The following is a 9,477-nucleotide window of genomic DNA, read 5'->3' as shown; positions in this document are numbered from 1 at the left end:
GCAGAGTTGTTGATGGCAATGTTTGCATCCTCTTGATATTGGGGCAATCAACCCCAAATATTCTCTAGATACATTTCAGAAATTAAAAACATCTTGAATGGCCTAATGATCTTTCTTGTAACTGGCTCGTTGTTCAAGCCAATTTAATAGTACATCCATCTTGGTTGACAGTGCACACACCTCTTCTAGTGCTTCTTTGCTCTTATTGCATGCTTGAATATTGCATTGAGACCAACCTCGATTAGAGGCTATCTTCTCCATAAGAGTTTCAACTTTTCCAAGGGTGAGTGACATGAATGCTCCTCCAGCAGTTGCGTTGAGTTCATGAGATTTCTGAGTTAATCCATGGTAAAAGCTTTGCATGACAAACCAATCTTCCATCCCATGATGAGGTCAATCTAAAATGTATTCTTGGAAACATTCTCATGCTTCTAGAATGGTCTCTCCTTTCTGCTGTTGGAAGTTGGAAATCTTTCCTCTTATGGTATTGGTCTTGCCTATAGGGAAAAACTTTGCTAGAAATACCTTTGAACATTTTGCCCATGTATTGATGTCTTCTTTGTTGGTGTAGAACCACTGCTTCGCCCTTCTCACTAATGAGAATGGAAAGAGGTGGAGTAGTATGATGTCTTGAGCAACGTCCTTGATGGTGATTGTGCTTCTAATCTCAAGGAAACTCTGAAGATGAACACTAGCATCTTCATGTGCCTTTCCGCTGAATGGAGTAGCTTGAACCATGTTGATGAGGCTTGACTTGAGCTCAAACTTATGGTTATTGGTTTCGAGTGTTGGTCTAGTGCGGATGTTCTCAGTGCTTGAAGTAGATAGTTCACGTAGAGTCTTTTCAGCCATAGCTTCAGACTGGCGTTGAGCTTCCTCTTGATTGGTTTGATTATGATTGATGGAATTTGTTGACGAATCAGAACCAATCCTGTAATACCCTATATAAGATACGAACAAAGACAAACAAGGGTAAGCCTACTAAAGCAGTGGTATAAAGTTATGATCTTGTCAATAAGTATTTATTTGATCAATTTTCTTAGCCTTGTACCCCTCCCCAGCAACGGCGCCAGAAATGCTTGTTGGCATTTCTTAGCATCACTTCTTTACTAAGTTGTCATCCCTAACAATGATGCCAGAAATGCGTTGTTGGTAATTATTGAGAACACTTGTAAATTTATATATACTTAGTAATCCGCAAGCATATAGATAAATTACTATTGTATCATTTCACCCGAGAGTGTGCCAGGTATCATTATTTATATTTTATCCACAGGGAGGAGCGATGGGGTGGATAGAGATATTGACAAATATGCATACTTATGACAAGATCATAAAATCTCATGCTTTAACAGAGGTAAGTCAAATGATAAATAAATGATAAGTGTTAGACATTGATAGCAATCCAGAGATAGGAATAGATACTCATAAATGTAGTTTGGCTAGGCAGGAGATTAATTAAGAGAAAAGATTTCTAAGTCATTCCTTATTTACTAAGTCTTTTGTACACCCAAGTATATACACTTTCATCTATAGCATAACCAATTTTGTATCTATGCATAAGGAACATTACTAAGGAAGATCAAGAACAGAGCTTGACTCCCTTCGCAACCGGGTTCTACTTGTTCTACAAACGGGGAGTGGACTACAAAGGACTCAACGAGAGTGTCACACTCGTGATCTACCACATGACCCAGAGTATAGAGTGTATCCACATGTAAATAATATTTAAACACCACACTTACATAATGTTGACCACTTAACTCACTCGAGTACTGAGCTAAGCGCTTTGCGAACATATGCATAAATTCATCATCAATCATAACTATATCAAGCATATAACTAGAGCAAACTAGAAACATAATAAATAGCAATATAGTACCAAAGTAGCACAAAGTCATAAAATAAAGAGGGATATAATGGCTTTACCAGCCTCTAGACGGCGAATCTGGAATCCTAAGCAATAGCCCAACTCTACTTAAATCTTGCTATCTAGCCTATACTAGAACTTTAAAGAATTGGAGTTCTATTCTCTTCTCTCTGGAAACCTTAATTTTTGATTTGATCTTGACTTATGATAGAATACTTCAGGGAGGAGGGCAGATGCTAGTATATATAGGCTGGAGCATCAATTCTGAGCCCTTGGATCAAACCGACTTGAATAAACGACATAGATGCAATCTAGGAGGCGGTGGAGGAACCGACATCGAAGCGGAGGCTGATTGGTGGGCCTAGGGGGCCGGCCGGCCCCACCTTGCATCCTCTCATGCCCCGCTTCGGTGGAGTGTCTTCTGGTGTCCTCTGGAACCTTCTGGAGTTGTTTGTGCCATGAATAATAGCGATTTAATTTGACGATTTGATCCACCTTGATGGTTTTCTAGATAAACCCTGCTAAAAATACAGATTCACCAAAACTCATGGAAATTGTTAGTTTAAACCCCTATATCTATGTTGGTGATCATTTTCATGCATGATTTCAAGTTATATTGATGGTTTATAAAGGATGGTTACTACCGTCAACAGTTGGTAAGAAAGTGCTAAGCTAGTGATCTATGCTTTCTTAGGTTGATCTAGGCCTGATCCCCTTTACAGGAGCCCCTGCCTTGCCTTATATTTTGGAGGGTGAGAGTACAGGAAGATCTAGTTCTAGAAGCTCCCTTGGCGGCCAAGGCAGTTGTAGGGTTTCATGTACTAATCCTCGAGCCGTTGGCGGCACTGGGCACTGTCCTTCATCCTTGGTTGTGAACGGAGGTGTTGAACCATCTCTGACCTCCTCTGCTGTAGCTTGGAGCTAACTATTAGGAGCAGGAGTTGTCATTATGCCTCGCCTAGAATTTTCTGTTAGAAATGATAGGCAATATAAACAATGAAGAACAGTAGATCAAACACAGGGGACATGAGATTTTAACATGGAAAACCCTTCCAAGGAAGAAGGGAAAAAACCACGGGCATCAGCTAGCAAATCTTCACTATATCAGGTGAGGTTACAAACGTCGGGGATTTACAACTTTTCTTATCCTAAGACGATGGCTTACAGGAGGTATATATAGAGATGGAAAACCCTAATAGGTGACAATCCATACCACGGGGGGGGGGGGGGGGGGGGGCTAACTTCAGCCTCCGCTTCGCTTCGGCCCAAGCCTCCCTGCGACGGGCCTCACTTCGCTCCAACAGAAGTTAGCCTTTATCTTGTACATAACGGAATTTAGATCACAACTCAAGAGACTCCACCTTGAGACAAAATCCTTCTTGTAGCATAAAACAAACCTTCACCCTAAAACAACAAAGAAATACTTCCGGTGCCAAATAGCCTCTTGGGCTAAACAGTTATACAAACTAAGCTTGAGCAAAGCTCAAACTTAGCAATAGGAACTAGCTTTGTCAACATATCAGCAGGATTATCATGCGTGCTTATCTTGCATACCTTCAACTTACCTTGCGCGACAACATCGCGAACATAATGGTATTTGACATCAATGTGCTTCATTCTCTTATGGAACATCTGATCTTTAGTGAGACATATAGCACTTTGACTGTCACAAAACAAATTAATGCAAGAATCATCTCCACAAAGCTCAACAAACAAACCTTTCAACCAAACCGATTCTTTACACGCTTTAGCAATAGCCATGTATTCTACTTTAGTGGTAGATAGGACAACAACGGGCTACAATGTTGCCCTCCAACTCATAGCACAACCACCAATAGTGAACACATAACCTGTGAGAGATCTCCTCTTATGCAATTCGGTAGCAAAATCTAAATCCACGTAGCCAGTGAGTCCCTTATCAGTCTTGCCAAACTTCAAACAAGCATTTGTTATGCCACGAAGGTACCTGAAAATCCACTAAACAACCTTCCAATGTTCTTTACCAGGATTAGCCATGTATCTACTAACCAAACTCATAGCATATGATAAATTAGGACGAGAGCAAACCATGGCATACATCAAAGAACCAACAACACTAGAATATGGAACTCTTGACATGTACTCAAAATCCTCATCCGTACTAGCACATTGTAAAGCTGATAATTTAAAATGAGGAGCAATAGGAGTACTAACAGACTTTGCATCATGCATGTTGAAACGATGAAGAACTTTCTTAATGTAACTTTGCTGACTAAGAAATAACAAACTAGAATTTCTGTCTCTTGTAATCTTTATACCTAGAATTTTCTTAGCAGCACCAAGATCCTTCATCTCAAACTCACTACTCAACAATTTCTTCAACGTAGTGATTTCTTTCTTGCTCTTGGCAGCAATCAACATATCATCAACATATAACAACAAATATATAGTTGATCCATCAACAAATTTAATGTACACACAGCTATCAAATTCAGACCTGTTAAAACCATGTGACATCATAAAAGAATCAAACCTTTTATACCATTGATGAGGAGACTATTTCAAACCATATAAGGACCTCTTTAATTTGCAAACATGATCTTCCTTACCAGGTACTATGAACCCTTCTGGCTGGTCCATGTATATCTCCTCCTCGAGCTCTCCATGTAGAAATGCAGTCTTTACATCTAACTGCTCAAGCTCAAGATCTCGCATAGCAACAATACTGAAAAATGTACGAATTGAACTATGCTTTACAACTGGAGAGAACACATCATCATCCCATGTGCCATTTTATTGAGTGACTGCATCTCCTCTTGCATAGTGGAAATCCACTTCTCATGGTCACCAAAAACAATAGCTTCAGTGTACGTAGCCGGCTCATGAATATTCTCCACCTGTTCAGCACAACTAAAGGCATAATGAACCATATCACATTCCTCAATTAAACGTGGACGAGGTCCACAATTCCTCTTTGTTCTGCGATCTGCAATAGACTGATTTTGAGGCTACAAAATAGGAGGTGAGTGTTGAACAATATCATGAACATTGTTATCAACAATTTTAGTTTCCTGATCATCTACGTGCTCCACCTGCACGCTAACATGTTGCTGCTCCTCATCAGAACCAACTGGAGAAACATCTCTGGATAAGCTGTCATTATACATAATAGTTTCATTGAAAACAATGCTCCTGCTCATGAAAGTCTTTTTAGTTTTAGGATTCTATAACTTATATCATTTAACTCCAGAACCATAACTAGAGAAACAGACACTTAATGGCTCTAGGTTCTAGCTTTCCATTATCAACATGAGCATAAGCAGTGCAACCAAAAACTCTTAACTGTGAATAATCAGTAGGCATACCAAACCATACCTCAATGGGAGTTTTCTTATTAAGTGGGATAGAAGGTGACCGGTTGATCAAGTAACAGGCGGTGTTAGCAGCCTCAGCCTAAAAACGTCTGTTCATACGAGCATTGGACAACATGCAACGAGCCCTCAAGATGATGGTTCGGTTTATGCGCTCTGCCACACCATTCTGCTGAGGAGTGTACGGGATGGTGTGGTGCCTGACAATGCCTTCTTCCCTGCAGTAATCATTAAAGCATCCGAACAGAATTCACCGCTATTGTCAGTATGAAGCAATTTTACCTTCTTTTTAGTTTGCCTTTCTATCATAACTTTCTACTCTTTAAAAGCAGCAAAAGTATCATCTTTATTTTTTAGAAAATAAGGCCACACTTTTCTAGAGTAATCATCAATAATGGTGAGCATGTAACGAGCACCACCATAAGAGGGCTTACGAGACGGCCCCCATAAATCAACATGTACATATTCAAGTGTACCTTTGGTGATATGAACAGATGCATTGAATTTTATCCTCTTGTGCTTACAAAAAACACAGTGCTCACATAACTTCATCTTACCCACAGTGTAGCCATCCAGCAGGTCTCTCTTGATCAATTCTGCCATACCAAGTTCACTCATATGCCCAAGACGCATATGCCAGAAATTAGTTTTACTTGGTTCATCATTAGAAACAGTAGCAGCAGTGACAGAACCATGTAAAGTACTTCCTCTAAGAACATAAAACTTTATAGAATTCATATCACCTATCATATGCATGAGAGAGCCTTTTGATACCTTACACACTCCATCTGAACCAGAGTGTCTATACCCCTCAGCATCAAGTGTGCTTAGGGAGATGAGATTTCTAGCCATCCCTAGTATGTGTCTCACATCTTTTAGTGTGTGTATCATGCCATCATGCATCTTGATCTAAACAGAGCCAATGCCCACAATCTCACATGGGTTGTTATATCCCATACGCATGACATCTCCACTCTGCACAGACTTGTAAGAACTGAGCCAATCTCTGTTAGAGCATATATGAAACAAGCATGTAGAATCAAGTATCCATTCATCACGACCAGCAACACAACCAGCAAAAACAACAAGAACATCTCCTGAATCAGAATTATCAACAACGGAGACAACAGAGGCCTTACCATCACCATCAGATTTATTTTTTGGTTTATACGTACCGTTTCTTTTCTCCTTATTCTACAGCTTCCAACAATCCTCAATGACATGAGTATCTTTCTTACAATACCTGCAGAGCTTATCCCTGCCTCTGGACTTCGAACGGCCTTTACCATTCTTGCTCTTGTCTCGATTATTGTTGTTACTGTAGGTTTTCTGCTCGGGTCTACCCCTAACCTGCAACACTTCGCCCTTAGAGGATGACATGTCAGACTGAACCATACCTTTCATCTTCTCCCTTGTCTGGAGGGCCTCATATACTTCCGCAAGGGTTAGTTCATCACGGCTTAATAGTATGGTATCTCAAAAATTTGCAAACGAACTAGGCAGTGAGCATAACAGTAGAAGAGCTAAATCTTCTTCATCATATTTTACCTCCATCGACACTAGGTCGACAATGATCTCCTTAAAGATCGATAAGTGGTTCATCACTAAACCACCTTCTTGCAGCTTGTGCGTAAACAACTTTATCTTCATGTGCATCTTACTGGTTAGATCCTTGGACATGCAGATCGATTCCAGCTTGAGCCAAAGTTCTGCGACAGTTTTCTCCTATAGCACTTCTTGCAAAATATCATTATGTAGATGAAGTTAAATCAAAGATAGAGCCTTACGATCCTTCCGCTTCTCTTCAACGGTCCATGACTTCTGCCATTTGCCTCCGAAACTAGCCAGCGCCTCATCAAGATCCGAAGATTGTGCCAGAATCACCCGCATCTTGACTTGCCACAGCGCAAATCTCGTCTTGTAATCCAGCAGCGGTAGATCAAACTTCATCGACACCATTGCGAAACCCTAATGTGAAACCAAGCTCTGGTACCACTTGTGTGAAACGATAGGCAATATAAACGATGAAGAACAGTAGATCAAACATAGGGGGCACGAGATTTTAATGTGGAAAACCCTTCCAAGGAAGAAGAGAAAAACCACAGGCACTAGCCAGCAAATCTTCACTATATCGGGTGAGGTTACAAACGTCGGAGATTTATAACTTTTCTTATCCCAAGACACTGGCTTATAGGAGGTATATATAGAGATGGAAAACCCTAATAGGCGACGATCCATACCGCAGGGGGGGCTAACTTCAGCCTCCGCTTCGCTTCGGCCCTACATAACTGAATTTAGACCACAACTCAACATTTTCCTTCTCGTGGCAGCAGTTGCACGCCATGGGAGTGGGCGCATGCAAGGAGAGGTTGATTGTCGGGACCATGCCTCCCTGCGCAGTGGTCGTGATCTCATCCTTGTAGCATTGTGTGATGCCTCGGGCGTGACCTTGAGCCTTGAGTGGTCGACACCGCCTCGCAAGGGCGAGGGACAGAGCCCTGGCAGGGCCTAGCGCCTTACAACTCTGCCAGCGTGTCAGTCTTAGAGCATATGTGAGATTCTAGAGGAAGATTCCTCACGTCGTTTGGGAAAACATGGACCTATCGGACTCTATATACAAATATTGGAGGAAAGGGAGATGTAGGGTACCTGTTGATAGCAAAAGTACCAAAAGAAACACGAACGGATTTCGATAGTGTAAATGTGTAATAATCTATTTTGATGGAACGTATGGAAAACAACCGAACCAGTTCGGAGGGTTTTTTAGCACACCTCCTTACAACCTCTACACAGCTCACGTTCTTGATCAAAGGAAGATATTCAACTCTTCAAGCCGGGTCACTCCCACAATGCATCGCATGAGACAGTTTAGTAGTAGTTCTTAGTGTTTCAAGCTAGTTGTTTCTTCTGTTAGGAGGCTGCGTATGAGCTGTGAGCTTTGGGAGTGGTTTAATTTTGCGAATCTCCTCACAACAGCCGTAGCTGTTTTTATTTTCCATTCTCCTTCCCTCGTTCCTTTTTTTCTTTCCCGGTTTATGTTTTGGGCGTGGCTAGCACATGGATGGCTGGATGTTTGGACGGATAAGTGCGTCTGGACGCCTGCGCAGCCTATCCCCGTTCGCCTTTGCCCTGGCCCCATCCACCTTCGCTCTGCCTACAAGTGCACTCTGCCCCTGTCTCTGCGCCCGCCAGTCCTTCCCCTGACCCCCTCCTCTCTCTCTCCGACTCTCTGCGCGGGCGACACATGAGAGCTGGGATGAGCGGCTAAGGACGAGCACGCCCCTAGCGCACCCCAACTTGCAGCACCCCCGTCCGCCAGCCCCCAACACCTCCATCCGCCAGCCCCTAGCACCCCTGTCTGTCGGCCCCACGGTGCGCCACTTGCCCGTCCGTCGGTCCCCGGCTCGCTCTCCGTCCAAACAACATAAAACACTTGCAACATAAATGCAACATAAGACTGAAAACAGATGAAACATTTAGAACATGCTCTTACAACATGTGTGTGAAGCACATGAACCATCCAAAATAAAACACTTGCAACTTGCAACATGAAACACTTGCTGTAACATAATACTAAAACAACTAAAACATTTAGAACATACTGTTGGAACATTTTGAACCAACGCTTGCAACATGCCTCTAAAACACTTGCAACATCCTGCGATCTACATTTACAACATAAATATAAAATAATTGCAACATACATGTGAGACCCCTAAAGCACTTGAAACATACATATGCAATAAAGGGGAGGGAAAGATCTAGCCGTGCTTGTTGGTGCCCTTGGCTTGGCCGGGGAAGACCTAAGGTGCCATGGCACATGCACCCCAGCGGCCATGGCGGGGTCAGTGGCGTGTGCGATGGCGATGGGAGACAGATAGATGGATAGCGAGGGAGCGAGCGGCACAGGTGTCTGAGACGGGCGCGCGGCGCGGGGCGGTGAGGCACGGCGCGGCAGGCGACGAGCGCGTGATGGGGGAAGGAGCGTGAATGAATAAGCGGCCACACTGCTGCGTCGGGCGTCTGACGGATAAGGATGAGCGAGTGGGGATTCTTTTTTTTTTTTGTTTATGAGAGATGGGCCCGCTCCTGCGGACCCACGTTCGGACGGAAGCCAAGGACGGACGACCGTGGCTTACCATTGTCGTTATGTTTTCCTTTCGGAAAAAAATGAAACAGACACTATTATTCAGCTTGTTAATAATTAAGTAGTGCACGCATATATGCGGGTACATATGAGTACACGTGCAATCGAAA

General features: G+C 42.7%; 1 non-coding gene across 1 annotated transcript; it reads left to right on the top strand.

Moving 5' to 3' along the window:
- The first annotated feature begins 379 nt into the window (after positions 1 to 379).
- On the top strand, positions 380 to 486 carry LOC136530154 (small nucleolar RNA R71). Its single transcript, XR_010777648.1, has one exon. It is a non-coding gene; the product is annotated as a small nucleolar RNA R71 (small nucleolar RNA).
- Positions 487 to 9,477: the final 8,991 nt, after the last annotated feature.

The sequence above is a fragment of the Miscanthus floridulus genome, chromosome 19 (genome assembly GCF_019320115.1).
Source record: "Miscanthus floridulus cultivar M001 chromosome 19, ASM1932011v1, whole genome shotgun sequence".
Lineage (NCBI taxonomy): Eukaryota > Viridiplantae > Streptophyta > Magnoliopsida > Poales > Poaceae > Miscanthus > Miscanthus floridulus.
Note: the sequence above shows the minus strand (reverse complement) of the source record. Positions and strands in the feature narration are given on the sequence as shown.